Consider the following 22,762-nt stretch of genomic DNA (forward strand, 5'->3'; position numbering starts at 1 on the left):
TCCTGCGTGTCCTAAGGCAGCCGAAAGACTTTTTGCCACAGTGAAATATACTTACATCCTCTTACTTGAGACATCACAAGAGTCCCAGGGACATTTCCAGCAGATCTCCATCAGTTTCCAACTTGAACCAAAAGTCACTTGACAAGATGAACCAAACAAACATTGTTTGCCCGGCCTATTGACGATTAGTAATTCCATCAGGTCGTGTTTCTTTCGCAGGCAAGGTTAATTCAAGCTATTTCCAATCCAGTCTTAAAATCAGGCTGTTAAATGTCGCCAAGGTCCATAACCAATAAAGAAAATTCTCCAACTTCAGACGAAGACCAGTTTGCAACTTCATGGTCTGTTTATCCACTGCATTAAAGAAAAGGAACGTACTATAAGTAGACTGACTGGCGAAGTTGAATGCGGGAAAAAGCGTCCTGTGGGTCTCAAAGTGCGGAGAAGTTGATCCTGAGTAATGACAAATGTATAATCCTAAATTTCGCTTGTTTCTTCGCACACGTCTTTTTTTTCCCGTTTTCTTCTTACGTGAATGCATCCTTTTCTAAAAGTGTTTATTTTGAGTCAAGAATTTTATAAAAGTAAGAAGAAAAAAAATTGTGCTGAGCTCCAAAACCCTCCCCGGGTCTAGCCTGCGAGCAAGGTCTCTCACTGCCCCACCCCACCCCACCCTCCCCCCAATCCCGGCAGCAAGAGACCTTGCACGCAGGCTAAACCCCCCTCTCTTTCCCCTTCCCTTCCCTTCCCTTCCCTTCCCTTCCCTTCCCCCTCCCATCCCTCCGCCCTCTACCTATCTAGCTATCTACCTACCCCCCTGTACCTACCTCTCTACCTATCTACCTATCTATCTATCTATCTATCTATCTATCTATCTATCTATCTATCTACCTAACCGTCTACCTATCTACCTACCCCCCTCCCGCCTGGCCCCCTCTCCCAGCCCTACCCCCGGCCCGCCCCCGGGCCGGTGTACCAACTCCCGCTTCCCATACCCTTGCCAAGGCCTTTTTTCTTCCCTCTCCTCGCCCCAAGCCCTCCCAGATCCAAGCCGCGATTTTTGTCTTTTTTTTCCTTTTTCATGCTAATCAGGCGGGATTCGAACCCGTCACCTCTTTGTTTGCCAATTCATTACCAATTCAATGCTTATGCTAATTGCGCTATCCCGGCTCGGTTAGAAATTCAATGGTTTTTTTGTATGTTATTCATATGCAAATCAAATTCTTGCCCCTGATTGGCTGTTGAAAATAATGACATCATGAACCTTGGGTCCAGAGGTCCCTGAGGTGCCACAGGTCCAAGAACCAAAACAAACCAAAGTTTGGAAAACTGTAGCCTTCTCGGCTTTGCGAAAGCTTCCTTTTAATCACGATTCTTGTATCTTTCTGACCGCTGGTACATTTAAAAAAGCACTTAGCGCTTTCACGTTTTTTCCGACGGGCAATTTTGATTTTAGCTGAAGTTTTGTATAATATTGAAATACTTGAAATGTCCGTCGGTGCGTTTGCTTTCAGTCGGTGATCACAAGAAACAGTTTTTGTACGGTTAACAGTGATCAACATCAATTTACATTCTCGCTATATATCCTACCACTGAACAGTATCAATCATAAAAGGCTGAAAATAGAGGAAACTGCTCAGCAGCGAAAGACATTGTGATTTCTAGTCAAATTCTCCTCGTTAGCGCCAGATGAACGGTAAAGGAATGAGTATGGAGAATGTGCATGTTCATCTCACGCCATTTGCAAGTGTTCCTGTAACAAGCTAAATTGATCTTATAAATGAAAAACGCGAAGGTTATGTCACTTTTAATAGATTTGGAGCCAGCAATGTGACCCTTCAAAAACAAGAAAAAGCGTTCTTCTCTAACTAGGCAACTACAGTACCCTAGTCTGAATCTGGTACCCTTATAACTGCAATAGGAAATCTGCAAGTAACACTGTAAATCATACTAAAATGCTACCGATGCGACCGAAAACTTGTGATAGAATCGTGAAATCAGCCTAAAAAGATCAAAACAAGGTGATATCCTGCGTGTCCTAAGGCAGCCGAAAGACTTTTTTTCCACAGTGAAATATACTTACATCCTCTTACTTGAGACATCACAAGAGTCCCAGGGACATTTCCAGCAGATCTCCATCAGTTTCCAACTTGAACCAAAAGTCACTTGACAAGATGAACCAGACAAACATTGTTTGCCCGGCCTATTGACGATTAGTAATTCCATCAGGTCGTGTTTCTTTCGCAGGCAAGGTTAATTCAAGCTATTTCCAATCCAGTCTTAAAATCAGGCTGTTAAATGTCGCCAAGGTCCATAACCAATAAAGAAAATTCTCCAACTTCAGACGAAGACCAGTTTGCAACTTCATGGTCTGTTTATCCACTGCATTAAAGAAAAGGAACGTACTATAAGTAGACTGACTGGCGAAGTTGAATGCGGGAAAAAGCGTCCTGTGGGTCTCAAAGTGCGGAGAAGTTGATTCTGAGTAATGACAAATGTATAATCCTAAATTTCGCTTGTTTCTTCGCACACGTCTTTTTTTTCCCGTTTTCTTCTTACGTGAATGCATCCTTTTCTAAAAGTGTTTATTTTGAGTCAAGAATTTTATAAAAGTAAGAAGAAAAAAAATTGTGCTGAGCTCCAAAACCCTCCCCGGGTCTAGCCTGCGAGCAAGGTCTCTCACTGCCCCACCCCACCCAACCCTGGCCCCAATCCCGGCAGCAAGAGACCTTGCTCGCAGGCTAAACCCCCCTCTCTTTCCCCTTCCCTTCCCTTCCCTTCCCTTCCCTTCCCTTCCCCCTCCCATCCCTCCGCCCTCTACCTATCTAGCTATCTACCTACCCCCCTGTACCTACCCCTCTACCTATCTACCTATCTATCTATCTATCTATCTACCTAACCGTCTACCTATCTACCTACCCCCCTCCCGCCTGGCCCCCTCTCCCAGCCCTACCCCCGGCCCGCCCCCGGGCCGGTGTACCAACTCCCGCTTCCCATACCCTTGCCAAGGCCTTTTTTCTTCCCTCTCCTCGCCCCAAGCCCTCCCAGATCCAAGCCGCGATTTTTGTCTTTTTTTTCCTTTTTCATGCTAATCAGGCGGGATTCGAACCCGTCACCTCTTTGTTTGCCAATTCATTACCAATTCAATGCTTATGCTAATTGCGCTATCCCGGCTCGGTTAGAAATTCAATGGTTTTTTTGTATGTTATTCATATGCAAATCAAATTCTTGCCCCTGATTGGCTGTTGAAAATAATGACATCATGAACCTTGGGTCCAGAGGTCCCTGAGGTGCCACAGGTCCAAGAACCAAAACAAACCAAAGTTTGGAAAACTGTAGCCTTCTCGGCTTTGCGAAAGCTTCCTTTTAATCACGATTCTTGTATCTTTCTGACCGCTGGTACATTTAAAAAAGCACTTAGCGCTTTCACGTTTTTTCCGACGGGCAATTTTGATTTTAGCTGAAGTTTTGTATAATATTGAAATACTTGAAATGTCCGTCGGTGCGTTTGCTTTCAGTCGGTGATCACAAGAAACAGTTTTTGTACGGTTAACAGTGATCAACATCAATTTACATTCTCGCTATATATCCTACCACTGAACAGTATCAATCATAAAAGGCTGAAAATAGAGGAAACTGCTCAGCAGCGAAAGACATTGTGATTTCTAGTCAAATTCTCCTCGTTAGCGCCAGATGAACGGTAAAGGAATGAGTATGGAGAATGTGCATGTTCATCTCACGCCATTTGCAAGTGTTCCTGTAACAAGCTAAATTGATCTTATAAATGAAAAACGCGAAGGTTATGTCACTTTTAATAGATTTGGAGCCAGCAATGTGACCCTTCAAAAACAAGAAAAAGCGTTCTTCTCTAACTAGGCAACTACAGTACCCTAGTCTGAATCTGGTACCCTTATAACTGCAATAGGAAATCTGCAAGTAACACTGTAAATCATACTAAAATGCTACCGATGCGACCAAAAACTTGTGATAGAATCGTGAAATCAGCCTAAAAAGATCAAAACAAGGTGATATCCTGCGTGTCCTAAGGCAGCCGAAAGACTTTTTTTCCACAGTGAAATATACTTACATCCTCTTACTTGAGACATCACAAGAGTCCCACGGACATTTCCAGCAGATCTCCATCAGTTTCCAACTTGAACCAAAAGTCACTTGACAAGATGAACCAGACAAACATTGTTTGCCCGGCCTATTGACGATTAGTAATTCCATCAGGTCGTGTTTCTTTCGCAGGCAAGGTTAATTCAAGCTATTTCCAATCCAGTCTTAAAATCAGGCTGTTAAATGTCGCCAAGGTCCATAACCAATAAAGAAAATTCTCCAACTTCAGACGAAGACCAGTTTGCAACTTCATGGTCTGTTTATCCACTGCATTAAAGAAAAGGAACGTACTATAAGTAGACTGACTGGCGAAGTTGAATGCGGGAAAAAGCGTCCTGTGGGTCTCAAAGTGCGGAGAAGTTGATCCTGAGTAATGACAAATGTATAATCCTAAATTTCGCTTGTTTCTTCGCACACGTCTTTTTTTTCCCGTTTTCTTCTTACGTGAATGCATCCTTTTCTAAAAGTGTTTATTTTGAGTCAAGAATTTTATAAAAGTAAGAAGAAAAAAAATTGTGCTGAGCTCCAAAACCCTCCCCGGGTCTAGCCTGCGAGCAAGGTCTCTCACTGCCCCACCCCACCCCACCCTCCCCCCAATCCCGGCAGCAAGAGACCTTGCTCGCAGGCTAAACCCCCCTCTCTTTCACCTTCCCTTCCCTTCCCTTCCCTTCCCCCTCCCATCCCTCCGCCCTCTACCTATCTAGCTATCTACCTACCCCCCTGTACCTACCCCTCTACCTATCTACCTATCTATCTATCTATCTATCTACCTAACCGTCTACCTATCTACCTACCCCCCTCCCGCCTGGCCCCCTCTCCCAGCCCTACCCCCGGCCCGCCCCCGGGCCGGTGTACCAACTCCCGCTTCCCATACCCTTGCCAAGGCCTTTTTTCTTCCCTCTCCTCGCCCCAAGCCCTCCCAGATCCAAGCCGCGATTTTTGTCTTTTTTTTTTTTTTCATGCTAATCAGGCGGGATTCGAACCCGTCACCTCTTTGTTTGCCAATTCATTACCAATTCAATGCTTATGCTAATTGCGCTATCCCGGCTCGGTTAGAAATTCAATGGTTTTTCTGTATGTTATTCATATGCAAATCAAATTCTTGCCCCTGATTGGCTGTTGAAAATAATGACATCATGAACCTTGGGTCCAGAGGTCCCTGAGGTGCCACAGGTCCAAGAACCAAAACAAACCAAAGTTTGGAAAACTGTAGCCTTCTCGGCTTTGCGAAAGCTTCCTTTTAATCACGATTCTTGTATCTTTCTGACCGCTGGTACATTTAAAAAAGCACTTAGCGCTTTCACGTTTTTTCCGACGGGCAATTTTGATTTTAGCTGAAGTTTTGTATAATATTGAAATACTTGAAATGTCCGTCGGTGCGTTTGCTTTCAGTCGGTGATCACAAGAAACAGTTTTTGTACGGTTAACAGTGATCAACATCAATTTACATTCTCGCTATATATCCTACCACTGAACAGTATCAATCATAAAAGGCTGAAAATAGAGGAAACTGCTCAGCAGCGAAAGACATTGTGATTTCTAGTCAAATTCTCCTCGTTAGCGCCAGATGAACGGTAAAGGAATGAGTATGGAGAATGTGCATGTTCATCTCACGCCATTTGCAAGTGTTCCTGTAACAAGCTAAATTGATCTTATAAATGAAAAACGCGAAGGTTATGTCACTTTTAATAGATTTGGAGCCAGCAATGTGACCCTTCAAAAACAAGAAAAAGCGTTCTTCTCTAACTAGGCAACTACAGTACCCTAGTCTGAATCTGGTACCCTTATAACTGCAATAGGAAATCTGCAAGTAACACTGTAAATCATACTAAAATGCTACCGATGCGACCAAAAACTTGTGATAGAATCGTGAAATCAGCCTAAAAAGATCAAAACAAGGTGATATCCTGCGTGTCCTAAGGCAGCCGAAAGACTTTTTTTCCACAGTGAAATATACTTACATCCTCTTACTTGAGACATCACAAGAGTCCCAGGGACATTTCCAGCAGATCTCCATCAGTTTCCAACTTGAACCAAAAGTCACTTGACAAGATGAACCAAACAAACATTGTTTGCCCGGCCTATTGACGATTAGTAATTCCATCAGGTCGTGTTTCTTTCGCAGGCAAGGTTAATTCAAGCTATTTCCAATCCAGTCTTAAAATCAGGCTGTTAAATGTCGCCAAGATCCAGAACCAATAAAGAAAATTCTCCAACTTCAGACGAAGACCAGTTTGCAACTTCATGGTCTGTTTATCCACTGCATTAAAGAAAAGGAACGTACTATAAGTAGACTGATTGGCGAAGTTGAATGCGGGAAAAAGCGTCCTGTGGGTCTCAAAGTGTGGAGAAGTTGATCCTGAGTAATGACAAATGTATAATCCTAAATTTCGCTTGTTTCTTCGCACACGTCTTTTTTTTCCCGTTTTTTTCTTACGTGAATGCATCCTTTTCTAAAAGTGTTTATTTTGAGTCAAGAATTTTATAAAAGTAAGAAGAAAAAAAATTGTGCTGAGCTCCAAAACTCTCCCCGGGTCTAGCCTGCGAGCAAGGTCTCTCACTGCCCCGCCCCACCCCACCCCACCCTCCCCCCAATCCCGGCAGCAAGAGACCTTGCACGCAGGCTAAACCCCCCTCTCTTTCCCCTTCCCTTCCCTTCCCTTCCCTTCCCTTCCCTTCTCCCTCCCATCCCTCCGCCCTCTACCTATCTAGCTATCTACCTACCCCCCTGTACCTACCCCTCTACCTATCTACCTATCTATCTATCTATCTATCTATCTACCTAACCGTCTACCTATCTACCTACCCCCCTCCCGCCTGGCCCCTTCTCCCAGCCCTACCCCCGGCCCGCCCCCGGGCCGGTGTACCAACTCCCGCTTCCCATACCCTTCCCAAGGCCTTTTTTCTTCCCTCTCCTCGCCCCAAGCCCTCCCAGATCCAAGCCGCGATTTTTGTCTTTTTTTTCCTTTTTCATGCTAATCAGGCGGGATTCGAACCCGTCACCTCTTTGTTTGCCAATTCATTACCAATTCAATGCTTATGCTAATTGCGCTATCCCGGCTCGGTTAGAAATTCAATGGTTTTTTTGTATGTTATTCATATGCAAATCAAATTCTTGCCCCTGATTGGCTGTTGAAAATAATGACATCATGAACCTTGGGTCCAGAGGTCCCTGAGGTGCCACAGGTCCAAGAACCAAAACAAACCAAAGTTTGGAAAACTGTAGCCTTCTCGGCTTTGCGAAAGCTTCCTTTTAATCACGATTCTTGTATCTTTCTGACCGCTGGTACATTTAAAAAAGCACTTAGCGCTTTCACGTTTTTTCCGACGGGCAATTTTGATTTTAGCTGAAGTTTTGTATAATATTGAAATACTTGAAATGTCCGTCGGTGCGTTTGCTTTCAGTCGGTGATCACAAGAAACAGTTTTTGTACGGTTAACAGTGATCAACATCAATTTACATTCTCGCTATATATCCTACCACTGAACAGTATCAATCATAAAAGGCTGAAAATAGAGGAAACTGCTCAGCAGCGAAAAACATTGTGATTTCTAGTCAAATTCTCCTCGTTAGCGCCAGATGAACGGTAAAGGAATGAGTATGGAGAATGTGCATGTTCATCTCACGCCATTTGCAAGTGTTCCTGTAACAAGCTAAATTGATCTTATAAATGAAAAACGCGAAGGTTATGTCACTTTTAATAGATTTGGAGCCAGCAATGTGACCCTTCAAAAACAAGAAAAAGCGTTCTTCTCTAACTAGGCAACTACAGTACCCTAGTCTGAATCTGGTACCCTTATAACTGCAATAGGAAATCTGCAAGTAACACTGTAAATCATACTAAAATGCTACCGATGCGACCAAAAACTTGTGATAGAATCGTGAAATCAGCCTAAAAAGATCAAAACAAGGTGATATCCTGCGTGTCCTAAGGCAGCCGAAAGCCTTTTTTTCCACAGTGAAATATACTTACATCCTCTTACTTGAGACATCACAAGAGTCCCAGGGACATTTCCAGCAGATCTCCATCAGTTTCCAACTTGAACCAAAAGTCACTTGACAAGATGAACCAAACAAACATTGTTTGCCCGGCCTATTGACGATTAGTAATTCCATCAGGTCGTGTTTCTTTCGCAGGCAAGGTTAATTCAAGCTATTTCCAATCCAGTCTTAAAATCAGGCTGTTAAATGTCGCCAAGATCCAGAACCAATAAAGAAAATTCTCCAACTTCAGACGAAGACCAGTTTGCAACTTCATGGTCTGTTTATCCACTGCATTAAAGAAAAGGAACGTACTATAAGTAGACTGACTGGCGAAGTTGAATGCGGGAAAAAGCGTCCTGTGGGTCTCAAAGTGTGGAGAAGTTGATCCTGAGTAATGACAAATGTATAATCCTAAATTTCGCTTGTTTCTTCGCACACGTCTTTTTTTTCCCGTTTTTTTCTTACGTGAATGCATCCTTTTCTAAAAGTGTTTATTTTGAGTCAAGAATTTTATAAAAGTAAGAAGAAAAAAAATTGTGCTGAGCTCCAAAACCCTCCCCGGGTCTAGCCTGCGAGCAAGGTCTCTCACTGCCCCACCCCACCCCACCCTCCCCCCAATCCCGGCAGCAAGAGACCTTGCTCGCAGGCTAAACCCCCCTCTCTTTTCCCTTCCCTTCCCTTCCCTTCCCTTCCCCCTCCCATCCCTCCGCCCTCTACCTATCTAGCTATCTACCTACCCCCCTGTACCTACCCCTCTACCTATCTACCTATCTATCTATCTATCTATCTATCTATCTATCTATCTATCTATCTATCCATCTACCTAACCGTCTACCTATCTACCTACCCCCCTCCCGCCTGGCCCCTTCTCCCAGCCCTACCCCCGGCCCGCCCCCGGGCCGGTGTACCAACTCCCGCTTCCCATACCCTTCCCAAGGCCTTTTTTCTTCCCTCTCCTCGCCCCAAGCCCTCCCAGATCCAAGCCGCGATTTTTGTCTTTTTTTTCCTTTTTCATGCTAATCAGGCGGGATTCGAACCCGTCACCTCTTTGTTTGCCAATTCATTACCAATTCAATGCTTATGCTAATTGCGCTATCCCGGCTCGGTTAGAAATTCAATGGTTTTTTTGTATGTTATTCATATGCAAATCAAATTCTTGCCCCTGATTGGCTGTTGAAAATAATGACATCATGAACCTTGGGTCCAGAGGTCCCTGAGGTGCCACAGGTCCAAGAACCAAAACAAACCAAAGTTTGGAAAACTGTAGCCTTCTCGGCTTTGCGAAAGCTTCCTTTTAATCACGATTCTTGTATCTTTCTGACCGCTGGTACATTTAAAAAAGCACTTAGCGCTTTCACGTTTTTTCCGACGGGCAATTTTGATTTTAGCTGAAGTTTTGTATAATATTGAAATACTTGAAATGTCCGTCGGTGCGTTTGCTTTCAGTCGGTGATCACAAGAAACAGTTTTTGTACGGTTAACAGTGATCAACATCAATTTACATTCTCGCTATATATCCTACCACTGAACAGTATCAATCATAAAAGGCTGAAAATAGAGGAAACTGCTCAGCAGCGAAAGACATTGTGATTTCTAGTCAAATTCTCCTCGTTAGCGCCAGATGAACGGTAAAGGAATGAGTATGGAGAATGTGCATGTTCATCTCACGCCATTTGCAAGTGTTCCTGTAACAAGCTAAATTGATCTTATAAATGAAAAACGCGAAGGTTATGTCACTTTTAATAGATTTGGAGCCAGCAATGTGACCCTTCAAAAACAAGAAAAAGCGTTCTTCTCTAACTAGGCAACTACAGTACCCTAGTCTGAATCTGGTACCCTTATAACTGCAATAGGAAATCTGCAAGTAACACTGTAAATCATACTAAAATGCTACCGATGCGACCAAAAACTTGCGATAGAATCGTGAAATCAGCCTAAAAAGATCAAAACAAGGTGATATCCTGCGTGTCCTAAGGCAGCCGAAAGACTTTTTTTCCACAGTGAAATATACTTACATCCTCTTACTTGAGACATCACAAGAGTCCCAGGGACATTTCCAGCAGATCTCCATCAGTTTCCAACTTGAACCAAAAGTCACTTGACAAGATGAACCAGACAAACATTGTTTGCCCGGCCTATTGACGATTAGTAATTCCATCAGGTCGTGTTTCTTTCGCAGGCAAGGTTAATTCAAGCTATTTCCAATCCAGTCTTAAAATCAGGCTGTTAAATGTCGCCAAGGTCCATAACCAATAAAGAAAATTCTCCAACTTCAGACGAAGACCAGTTTGCAACTTCATGGTCTGTTTATCCACTGCATTAAAGAAAAGGAACGTACTATAAGTAGACTGATTGGCGAAGTTGAATGCGGGAAAAAGCGTCCTGTGGGTCTCAAAGTGTGGAGAAGTTGATCCTGAGTAATGACAAATGTATAATCCTAAATTTCGCTTGTTTCTTCGCACACGTCTTTTTTTTCCCGTTTTTTTCTTACGTGAATGCATCCTTTTCTAAAAGTGTTTATTTTGAGTCAAGAATTTTATAAAAGTAAGAAGAAAAAAAATTGTGCTGAGCTCCAAAACCCTCCCCGGGTCTAGCCTGCGAGCAAGGTCTCTCACTGCCCCACCCCACCCCACCCTCCCCCCAATCCCGGCAGCAAGAGACCTTGCACGCAGGCTAAACCCCCCTCTCTTTCCCCTTCCCTTCCCTTCCCTTCCCTTCCCTTCCCTTCCCCCTCCCATCCCTCCGCCCTCTACCGATCTACCTATCTACCTACCCCCCTCTACCTACCCCTCTACCTATCTACCTATCTATCTATCTATCTATCTATCTATCTATCTATCTACCTAACCTTCTACCTATCTACCTACCCCCCTCCCGCCTGGCCCCCTCTCCCAGCCCTACACCCGGCCCCCCCCCCCGGGCCGGTGTACCAACTCCCGCTTCCCATACCCTTGCCAAGGCCTTTTTTCTTCCCTCTCCTCGCCCCAAGCCCTCCCAGATCCAAGCCGCGATTTTTGTCTTTTTTTTCCTTTTTCATGCTAATCAGGCGGGATTCGAACCCGTCACCTCTTTGTTTGCCAATTCATTACCAATTCAATGCTTATGCTAATTGCGCTATCCCGGCTCGGTTAGAAATTCAATGGTTTTTTTGTATGTTATTCATATGCAAATCAAATTCTTGCCCCTGATTGGCTGTTGAAAATAATGACATCATGAACCTTGGGTCCAGAGGTCCCTGAGGTGCCACAGGTCCAAGAACCAAAACAAACCAAAGTTTGGAAAACTTTAGCCTTCTCGGCTTTGCGAAAGCTTCCTTTTAATCACGATTCTTGTATCTTTCTGACCGCTGGTACATTTAAAAAAACACTTAGCGCTTTCACGTTTTTTCCGACGGGCAATTTTGATTTTAGCTGAAGTTTTGTATAATATTGAAATACTTGAAATGTCCGTCGGTGCGTTTGCTTTCAGTCGGTGATCACAAGAAACAGTTTTTGTACGGTTAACAGTGATCAACATCAATTTACATTCTCGCTATATATCCTACCACTGAACAGTATCAATCATAAAAGGCTGAAAATAGAGGAAACTGCTCAGCAGCGAAAGACATTGTGATTTCTAGTCAAATTCTCCTCGTTAGCGCCAGATGAACGGTAAAGGAATGAGTATGGAGAATGTGCATGTTCATCTCACGCCATTTGCAAGTGTTCCTGTAACAAGCTAAATTGATCTTATAAATGAAAAACGCGAAGGTTATGTCACTTTTAATAGATTTGGAGCCAGCAATGTGACCCTTCAAAAACAAGAAAAAGCGTTCTTCTCTAACTAGGCAACTACAGTACCCTAGTCTGAATCTGGTACCCTTATAACTGCAATAGGAAATCTGCAAGTAACACTGTAAATCATACTAAAATGCTACCGATGCGACCAAAAACTTGCGATAGAATCGTGAAATCAGCCTAAAAAGATCAAAACAAGGTGATATCCTGCGTGTCCTAAGGCAGCCGAAAGACTTTTTTTCCACAGTGAAATATACTTACATCCTCTTACTTGAGACATCACAAGAGTCCCAGGGACATTTCCAGCAGATCTCCATCAGTTTCCAACTTGAACCAAAAGTCACTTGACAAGATGAACCAGACAAACATTGTTTGCCCGGCCTATTGACGATTAGTAATTCCATCAGGTCGTGTTTCTTTCGCAGGCAAGGTTAATTCAAGCTATTTCCAATCCAGTCTTAAAATCAGGCTGTTAAATGTCGCCAAGGTCCATAACCAATAAAGAAAATTCTCCAACTTCAGACGAAGACCAGTTTGCAACTTCATGGTCTGTTTATCCACTGCATTAAAGAAAAGGAACGTACTATAAGTAGACTGATTGGCGAAGTTGAATGCGGGAAAAAGCGTCCTGTGGGTCTCAAAGTGTGGAGAAGTTGATCCTGAGTAATGACAAATGTATAATCCTAAATTTCGCTTGTTTCTTCGCACACGTCTTTTTTTTCCCGTTTTTTTCTTACGTGAATGCATCCTTTTCTAAAAGTGTTTATTTTGAGTCAAGAATTTTATAAAAGTAAGAAGAAAAAAAATTGTGCTGAGCTCCAAAACCCTCCCCGGGTCTAGCCTGCGAGCAAGGTCTCTCACTGCCCCACCCCACCCCACCCTCCCCCCAATCCCGGCAGCAAGAGACCTTGCACGCAGGCTAAACCCCCCTCTCTTTCCCCTTCCCTTCCCTTCCCTTCCCTTCCCTTCCCTTCCCCCTCCCATCCCTCCGCCCTCTACCGATCTACCTATCTACCTACCCCCCTCTACCTACCCCTCTACCTATCTACCTATCTATCTATCTATCTATCTATCTATCTATCTACCTAACCTTCTACCTATCTACCTACCCCCCTCCCGCCTGGCCCCCTCTCCCAGCCCTACACCCGGCCCCCCCCCCCGGGCCGGTGTACCAACTCCCGCTTCCCATACCCTTGCCAAGGCCTTTTTTCTTCCCTCTCCTCGCCCCAAGCCCTCCCAGATCCAAGCCGCGATTTTTGTCTTTTTTTTCCTTTTTCATGCTAATCAGGCGGGATTCGAACCCGTCACCTCTTTGTTTGCCAATTCATTACCAATTCAATGCTTATGCTAATTGCGCTATCCCGGCTCGGTTAGAAATTCAATGGTTTTTTTGTATGTTATTCATATGCAAATCAAATTCTTGCCCCTGATTGGCTGTTGAAAATAATGACATCATGAACCTTGGGTCCAGAGGTCCCTGAGGTGCCACAGGTCCAAGAACCAAAACAAACCAAAGTTTGGAAAACTTTAGCCTTCTCGGCTTTGCGAAAGCTTCCTTTTAATCACGATTCTTGTATCTTTCTGACCGCTGGTACATTTAAAAAAACACTTAGCGCTTTCACGTTTTTTCCGACGGGCAATTTTGATTTTAGCTGAAGTTTTGTATAATATTGAAATACTTGAAATGTCCGTCGGTGCGTTTGCTTTCAGTCGGTGATCACAAGAAACAGTTTTTGTACGGTTAACAGTGATCAACATCAATTTACATTCTCGCTATATATCCTACCACTGAACAGTATCAATCATAAAAGGCTGAAAATAGAGGAAACTGCTCAGCAGCGAAAGACATTGTGATTTCTAGTCAAATTCTCCTCGTTAGCGCCAGATGAACGGTAAAGGAATGAGTATGGAGAATGTGCATGTTCATCTCACGCCATTTGCAAGTGTTCCTGTAACAAGCTAAATTGATCTTATAAATGAAAAACGCGAAGGTTATGTCACTTTTAATAGATTTGGAGCCAGCAATGTGACCCTTCAAAAACAAGAAAAAGCGTTCTTCTCTAACTAGGCAACTACAGTACCCTAGTCTGAATCTGGTACCCTTATAACTGCAATAGGAAATCTGCAAGTAACACTGTAAATCATACTAAAATGCTACCGATGCGACCGAAAACTTGTGATAGAATCGTGAAATCAGCCTAAAAAGATCAAAACAAGGTGATATCCTGCGTGTCCTAAGGCAGCCGAAAGACTTTTTTTCCACAGTGAAATATACTTACATCCTCTTACTTGAGACATCACAAGAGTCCCAGGGACATTTCCAGCAGATCTCCATCAGTTTCCAACTTGAACCAAAAGTCACTTGACAAGATGAACCAGACAAACATTGTTTGCCCGGCCTATTGACGATTAGTAATTCCATCAGGTCGTGTTTCTTTCGCAGGCAAGGTTAATTCAAGCTATTTCCAATCCAGTCTTAAAATCAGGCTGTTAAATGTCGCCAAGGTCCATAACCAATAAAGAAAATTCTCCAACTTCAGACGAAGACCAGTTTGCAACTTCATGGTCTGTTTATCCACTGCATTAAAGAAAAGGAACGTACTATAAGTAGACTGACTGGCGAAGTTGAATGCGGGAAAAAGCGTCCTGTGGGTCTCAAAGTGCGGAGAAGTTGATCCTGAGTAATGACAAATGTATAATCCTAAATTTCGCTTGTTTCTTCGCACACGTCTTTTTTTTCCCGTTTTCTTCTTACGTGAATGCATCCTTTTCTAAAAGTGTTTATTTTGAGTCAAGAATTTTATAAAAGTAAGAAGAAAAAAAATTGTGCTGAGCTCCAAAACCCTCCCCGGGTCTAGCCTGCGAGCAAGGTCTCTCACTGCCCCACCCCACCCCACCCTCCCCCCAATCCCGGCAGCAAGAGACCTTGCTCGCAGGCTAAACCCCCCTCTCTTTCCCCTTCCCTTCCCTTCCCTTCCCTTCCCCCTCCCATCCCTCCGCCCTCTACCTATCTAGCTATCTACCTACCCCCCTGTACCTACCCCTCTACCTATCTACCTATCTATCTATCTATCTATCTACCTAACCGTCTACCTATCTACCTACCCCCCTCCCGCCTGGCCCCCTCTCCCAGCCCTACCCCCGGCCCGCCCCCGGGCCGGTGTACCAACTCCCGCTTCCCATACCCTTGCCAAGGCATTTTTTCTTCCCTCTCCTCGCCCCAAGCCCTCCCAGATCCAAGCCGCGATTTTTGTCTTTTTTTTCCTTTTTCATGCTAATCAGGCGGGATTCGAACCCGTCACCTCTTTGTTTGCCAATTCATTACCAATTCAATGCTTATGCTAATTGCGCTATCCCGGCTCGGTTAGAAATTCAATGGTTTTTTTGTATGTTATTCATATGCAAATCAAATTCTTGCCCCTGATTGGCTGTTGAAAATAATGACATCATGAACCTTGGGTCCAGAGGTCCCTGAGGTGCCACAGGTCCAAGAACCAAAACAAACCAAAGTTTGGAAAACTTTAGCCTTCTCGGCTTTGCGAAAGCTTCCTTTTAATCACGATTCTTGTATCTTTCTGACCGCTGGTACATTTAAAAAAGCACTTAGCGCTTTCACGTTTTTTCCGACGGGCAATTTTGATTTTAGCTGAAGTTTTGTATAATATTGAAATACTTGAAATGTCCGTCGGTGCGTTTGCTTTCAGTCGGTGATCACAAGAAACAGTTTTTGTACGGTTAACAGTGATCAACATCAATTTACATTCTCGCTATATATCCTACCACTGAACAGTATCAATCATAAAAGGCTGAAAATAGAGGAAACTGCTCAGCAGCGAAAGACATTGTGATTTCTAGTCAAATTCTCCTCGTTAGCGCCAGATGAACGGTAAAGGAATGAGTATGGAGAATGTGCATGTTCATCTCACGCCATTTGCAAGTGTTCCTGTAACAAGCTAAATTGATCTTATAAATGAAAAACGCGAAGGTTATGTCACTTTTAATAGATTTGGAGCCAGCAATGTGACCCTTCAAAAACAAGAAAAAGCGTTCTTCTCTAACTAGGCAACTACAGTACCCTAGTCTGAATCTGGTACCCTTATAACTGCAATAGGAAATCTGCAAGTAACACTGTAAATCATACTAAAATGCTACCGATGCGACCGAAAACTTGTGATAGAATCGTGAAATCAGCCTAAAAAGATCAAAACAAGGTGATATCCTGCGTGTCCTAAGGCAGCCGAAAGACTTTTTTTCCACAGTGAAATATACTTACATCCTCTTACTTGAGACATCACAAGAGTCCCAGGGACATTTCCAGCAGATCTCCATCAGTTTCCAACTTGAACCAAAAGTCACTTGACAAGATGAACCAGACAAACATTGTTTGCCCGGCCTATTGACGATTAGTAATTCCATCAGGTCGTGTTTCTTTCGCAGGCAAGGTTAATTCAAGCTATTTCCAATCCAGTCTTAAAATCAGGCTGTTAAATGTCGCCAAGGTCCATAACCAATAAAGAAAATTCTCCAACTTCAGACGAAGACCAGTTTGCAACTTCATGGTCTGTTTATCCACTGCATTAAAGAAAAGGAACGTACTATAAGTAGACTGACTGGCGAAGTTGAATGCGGGAAAAAGCGTCCTGTGGGTCTCAAAGTGTGGAGAAGTTGATCCTGAGTAATGACAAATGTATAATCCTAAATTTCGCTTGTTTCTTCGCACACGTCTTTTTTTTCCCGTTTTTTTCTTACGTGAATGCATCCTTTTCTAAAAGTGTTTATTTTGAGTCAAGAATTTTATAAAAGTAAGAAGAAAAAAAATTGTGCTGAGCTCCAAAACCCTCCCCGGGTCTAGCCTGCGAGCAAGGTCTCTCACTGCCCCACCCCACCCCACCCTCCCCCCAATCCCGGCAGCAAGAGACCTTGCACGCAGGCTAAACCCCCCTCTCTTTCCCCTTCCCTTCCCTTCCCTTCCCTTCCCTTCCCCCTCCCATCCCTCCGCCCTCTACCTATCTAGCTATCTACCTACCCCCCTGTACCTACCCCTCTACCTATCTACCTATCTATCTATCTATCTATCTATCTACCTAACCGTCTACCTATCTACCTACCCCCCTCCCGCCTGGCCCCTTCTCCCAGCCCTACCCCCGGCCCGCCCCCGGGCCGGTGTACCAACTCCCGCTTCCCATACCCTTCCCAAGGCATTTTTTCTTCCCTCTCCTCGCCCCAAGCCCTCCCAGATCCAAGCCGCGATTTTTGTCTTTTTTTTCCTTTTTCATGCTAATCAGGCGGGATTCGAACCCGTCACCTCTTTGTTTGCCAATTCATTACCAATTCAATGCTTATGCTAATTGCGCTATCCCGGCTCGGTTAGAAATTCAATGGTTTTTTTGTATGTTATTCATATGCAAATCAAATTCTTGCCCCTGATTGGCTGTTGAAAATAATGACATCATGAACCTTGGGTCCAGAGGTCCCTGAGGTGCCACAGGTCCAAGAACCAAAACAAACCAAAGTTTGGAAAACTGTAGCCTTCTCGGCTTTGCGAAAGCTTCCTTTTAATCACGATTCTTGTATCTTTCTGACCGCTGGTACATTTAAAAAAGCACTTAGCGCTTTCACGTTTTTTCCGACGGGCAATTTTGATTTTAGCTGAAGTTTTGTATAATATTGAAATACTTGAAATGTCCGTCGGTGCGTTTGCTTTCAGTCGGTGATCACAAGAAACAGTTTTTGTACGGTTAACAGTGATCAACATCAATTTACATTCTCGCTATATATCCTACCACTGAACAGTATCAATCATAAAAGGCTGAAAATAGAGGAAACTGCTCAGCAGCGAAAAACATTGTGATTTCTAGTCAAATTCTCCTCGTTAGCGCCAGATGAACGGTAAAGGAATGAGTATGGAGAATGTGCATGTTCATCTCACGCCATTTGCAAGTGTTCCTGTAACAAGCTAAATTGATCTTATAAATGAAAAACGCGAAGGTTATGTCACTTTTAATAGATTTGGAGCCAGCAATGTGACCCTTCAAAAACAAGAAAAAGCGTTCTTCTCTAACTAGGCAACTACAGTACCCTAGTCTGAATCTGGTACCCTTATAACTGCAATAGGAAATCTGCAAGTAACACTGTAAATCATACTAAAATGCTACCGATGCGACCAAAAACTTGTGATAGAATCGTGAAATCAGCCTAAAAAGATCAAAACAAGGTGATATCCTGCGTGTCCTAAGGCAGCCGAAAGACTTTTTTTCCACAGTGAAATATACTTACATCCTCTTACTTGAGACATCACAAGAGTCCCAGGGACATTTCCAGCAGATCTCCATCAGTTTCCAACTTGAACCAAAAGTCACTTGACAAGATGAACCAAACAAACATTGTTTGCCCGGCCTATTGACGATTAGTAATTCCATCAGGTCGTGTTTCTTTCGCAGGCAAGGTTAATTCAAGCTATTTCCAATCCAGTCTTAAAATCAGGCTGTTAAATGTCGCCAAGATCCAGAACTAATAAAGAAAATTCTCCAACTTCAGACGAAGACCAGTTTGCAACTTCATGGTCTGTTTATCCACTGCATTAAAGAAAAGGAACGTACTATAAGTAGACTGACTGGCGAAGTTGAATGCGGGAAAAAGCGTCCTGTGGGTCTCAAAGTGTGGAGAAGTTGATCCTGAGTAATGACAAATGTATAATCCTAAATTTCGCTTGTTTCTTCGCACACGTCTTTTTTTTCCCGTTTTTTTCTTACGTGAATGCATCCTTTTCTAAAAGTGTTTATTTTGAGTCAAGAATTTTATAAAAGTAAGAAGAAAAAAAATTGTGCTGAGCTCCAAAACCCTCCCCGGGTCTAGCCTGCGAGCAAGGTCTCTCACTGCCCCACCCCACCCCACCCTCCCCCCAATCCCGGCAGCAAGAGACCTTGCTCGCAGGCTAAACCCCCCTCTCTTTTCCCTTCCCTTCCCTTCCCTTCCCTTCCCTTCCCTTCCCCCTCCCATCCCTCCGCCCTCTACCTATCTAGCTATCTACCTACCCCCCTGTACCTACCCCTCTACCTATCTACCTATCTATCTATCTATCTATCTATCTATCTATCTATCTATCTATCTATCCATCTACCTAACCGTCTACCTATCTACCTACCCCCCTCCCGCCTGGCCCCTTCTCCCAGCCCTACCCCCGGCCCGCCCCCGGGCCGGTGTACCAACTCCCGCTTCCCATACCCTTCCCAAGGCATTTTTTCTTCCCTCTCCTCGCCCCAAGCCCTCCCAGATCCAAGCCGCGATTTTTGTCTTTTTTTTCCTTTTTCATGCTAATCAGGCGGGATTCGAACCCGTCACCTCTTTGTTTGCCAATTCATTACCAATTCAATGCTTATGCTAATTGCGCTATCCCGGCTCGGTTAGAAATTCAATGGTTTTTTTGTATGTTATTCATATGCAAATCAAATTCTTGCCCCTGATTGGCTGTTGAAAATAATGACATCATGAACCTTGGGTCCAGAGGTCCCTGAGGTGCCACAGGTCCAAGAACCAAAACAAACCAAAGTTTGGAAAACTGTAGCCTTCTCGGCTTTGCGAAAGCTTCCTTTTAATCACGATTCTTGTATCTTTCTGACCGCTGGTACATTTAAAAAAGCACTTAGCGCTTTCACGTTTTTTCCGACGGGCAATTTTGATTTTAGCTGAAGTTTTGTATAATATTGAAATACTTGAAATGTCCGTCGGTGCGTTTGCTTTCAGTCGGTGATCACAAGAAACAGTTTTTGTACGGTTAACAGTGATCAACATCAATTTACATTCTCGCTATATATCCTACCACTGAACAGTATCAATCATAAAAGGCTGAAAATAGAGGAAACTGCTCAGCAGCGAAAGACATTGTGATTTCTAGTCAAATTCTCCTCGTTAGCGCCAGATGAACGGTAAAGGAATGAGTATGGAGAATGTGCATGTTCATCTCACGCCATTTGCAAGTGTTCCTGTAACAAGCTAAATTGATCTTATAAATGAAAAACGCGAAGGTTATGTCACTTTTAATAGATTTGGAGCCAGCAATGTGACCCTTCAAAAACAAGAAAAAGCGTTCTTCTCTAACTAGGCAACTACAGTACCCTAGTCTGAATCTGGTACCCTTATAACTGCAATAGGAAATCTGCAAGTAACACTGTAAATCATACTAAAATGCTACCGATGCGACCAAAAACTTGCGATAGAATCGTGAAATCAGCCTAAAAAGATCAAAACAAGGTGATATCCTGCGTGTCCTAAGGCAGCCGAAAGACTTTTTTTCCACAGTGAAATATACTTACATCCTCTTACTTGAGACATCACAAGAGTCCCAGGGACATTTCCAGCAGATCTCCATCAGTTTCCAACTTGAACCAAAAGTCACTTGACAAGATGAACCAAACAAACATTGTTTGCCCGGCCTATTGACGATTAGTAATTCCATCAGGTCGTGTTTCTTTCGCAGGCAAGGTTAATTCAAGCTATTTCCAATCCAGTCTTAAAATCAGGCTGTTAAATGTCGCCAAGGTCCATAACCAATAAAGAAAATTCTCCAACTTCAGACGAAGACCAGTTTGCAACTTCATGGTCTGTTTATCCACTGCATTAAAGAAAAGGAACGTACTATAAGTAGACTGATTGGCGAAGTTGAATGCGGGAAAAAGCGTCCTGTGGGTCTCAAAGTGTGGAGAAGTTGATCCTGAGTAATGACAAATGTATAATCCTAAATTTCGCTTGTTTCTTCGCACACGTCTTTTTTTTCCCGTTTTTTTCTTACGTGAATGCATCCTTTTCTAAAAGTGTTTATTTTGAGTCAAGAATTTTATAAAAGTAAGAAGAAAAAAAATTGTGCTGAGCTCCAAAACCCTCCCCGGGTCTAGCCTGCGAGCAAGGTCTCTCACTGCCCCACCCCACCCCACCCTCCCCCCAATCCCGGCAGCAAGAGACCTTGCACGCAGGCTAAACCCCCCTCTCTTTCCCCTTCCCTTCCCTTCCCTTCCCTTCCCTTCCCTTCCCCTTCCCATCACTCCGCCCTCTACCGATCTACCTATCTACCTACCCCCCTCTACCTACCCCTCTACCTATCTACCTATCTATCTATCTATCTATCTATCTATCTATCTATCTATCTATCTACCTAACCTTCTACCTATCTACCTACCCCCCTCCCGCCTGGCCCCCTCTCCCAGCCCTACACCCGGCCCGCCCCCGGGCCGGTGTACCAACTCCCGCTTCCCATACCCTTGCCAAGGCCTTTTTTCTTCCCTCTCCTCGCCCCAAGCCCTCCCAGATCCAAGCCGCGATTTTTGTCTTTTTTTTCCTTTTTCATGCTAATCAGGCGGGATTCGAACCCGTCACCTCTTTGTTTGCCAATTCATTACCAATTCAATGCTTATGCTAATTGCGCTATCCCGGCTCGGTTAGAAATTCAATGGTTTTTTTGTATGTTATTCATATGCAAATCAAATTCTTGCCCCTGATTGGCTGTTGAAAATAATGACATCATGAACCTTGGGTCCAGAGGTCCCTGAGGTGCCACAGGTCCAAGAACCAAAACAAACCAAAGTTTGGAAAACTGTAGCCTTCTCGGCTTTGCGAAAGCTTCCTTTTAATCACGATTCTTGTATCTTTCTGACCGCTGGTACATTTAAAAAAGCACTTAGCGCTTTCACGTTTTTTCCGACGGGCAATTTTGATTTTAGCTGAAGTTTTGTATAATATTGAAATACTTGAAATGTCCGTCGGTGCGTTTGCTTTCAGTCGGTGATCACAAGAAACAGTTTTTGTACGGTTAACAGTGATCAACATCAATTTACATTCTCGCTATATATCCTACCACTGAACAGTATCAATCATAAAAGGCTGAAAATAGAGGAAACTGCTCAGCAGCGAAAGACATTGTGATTTCTAGTCAAATTCTCCTCGTTAGCGCCAGATGAACGGTAAAGGAATGAGTATGGAGAATGTGCATGTTCATCTCACGCCATTTGCAAGTGTTCCTGTAACAAGCTAAATTGATCTTATAAATGAAAAACGCGAAGGTTATGTCACTTTTAATAGATTTGGAGCCAGCAATGTGACCCTTCAAAAACAAGAAAAAGCGTTCTTCTCTAACTAGGCAACTACAGTACCCTAGTCTGAATCTGGTACCCTTATAACTGCAATAGGAAATCTGCAAGTAACACTGTAAATCATACTAAAATGCTACCGATGCGACCGAAAACTTGTGATAGAATCGTGAAATCAGCCTAAAAAGATCAAAACAAGGTGATATCCTGCGTGTCCTAAGGCAGCCGAAAGACTTTTTTTCCACAGTGAAATATACTTACATCCTCTTACTTGAGACATCACAAGAGTCCCAGGGACATTTCCAGCAGATCTCCATCAGTTTCCAACTTGAACCAAAAGTCACTTGACAAGATGAACCAGACAAACATTGTTTGCCCGGCCTATTGACGATTAGTAATTCCATCAGGTCGTGTTTCTTTCGCAGGCAAGGTTAATTCAAGCTATTTCCAATCCAGTCTTAAAATCAGGCTGTTAAATGTCGCCAAGGTCCATAACCAATAAAGAAAATTCTCCAACTTCAGACGAAGACCAGTTTGCAACTTCATGGTCTGTTTATCCACTGCATTAAAGAAAAGGAACGTACTATAAGTAGACTGACTGGCGAAGTTGAATGCGGGAAAAAGCGTCCTGTGGGTCTCAAAGTGCGGAGAAGTTGATCCTGAGTAATGACAAATGTATAATCCTAAATTTCGCTTGTTTCTTCGCACACGTCTTTTTTTTCCCGTTTTCTTCTTACGTGAATGCATCCTTTTCTAAAAGTGTTTATTTTGAGTCAAGAATTTTATAAAAGTAAGAAGAAAAA

This window comes from Porites lutea, chromosome 11 (genome assembly GCF_958299795.1).
Source record: "Porites lutea chromosome 11, jaPorLute2.1, whole genome shotgun sequence".
In the NCBI taxonomy this organism is placed as follows: Eukaryota; Metazoa; Cnidaria; class Anthozoa; order Scleractinia; family Poritidae; genus Porites; species Porites lutea.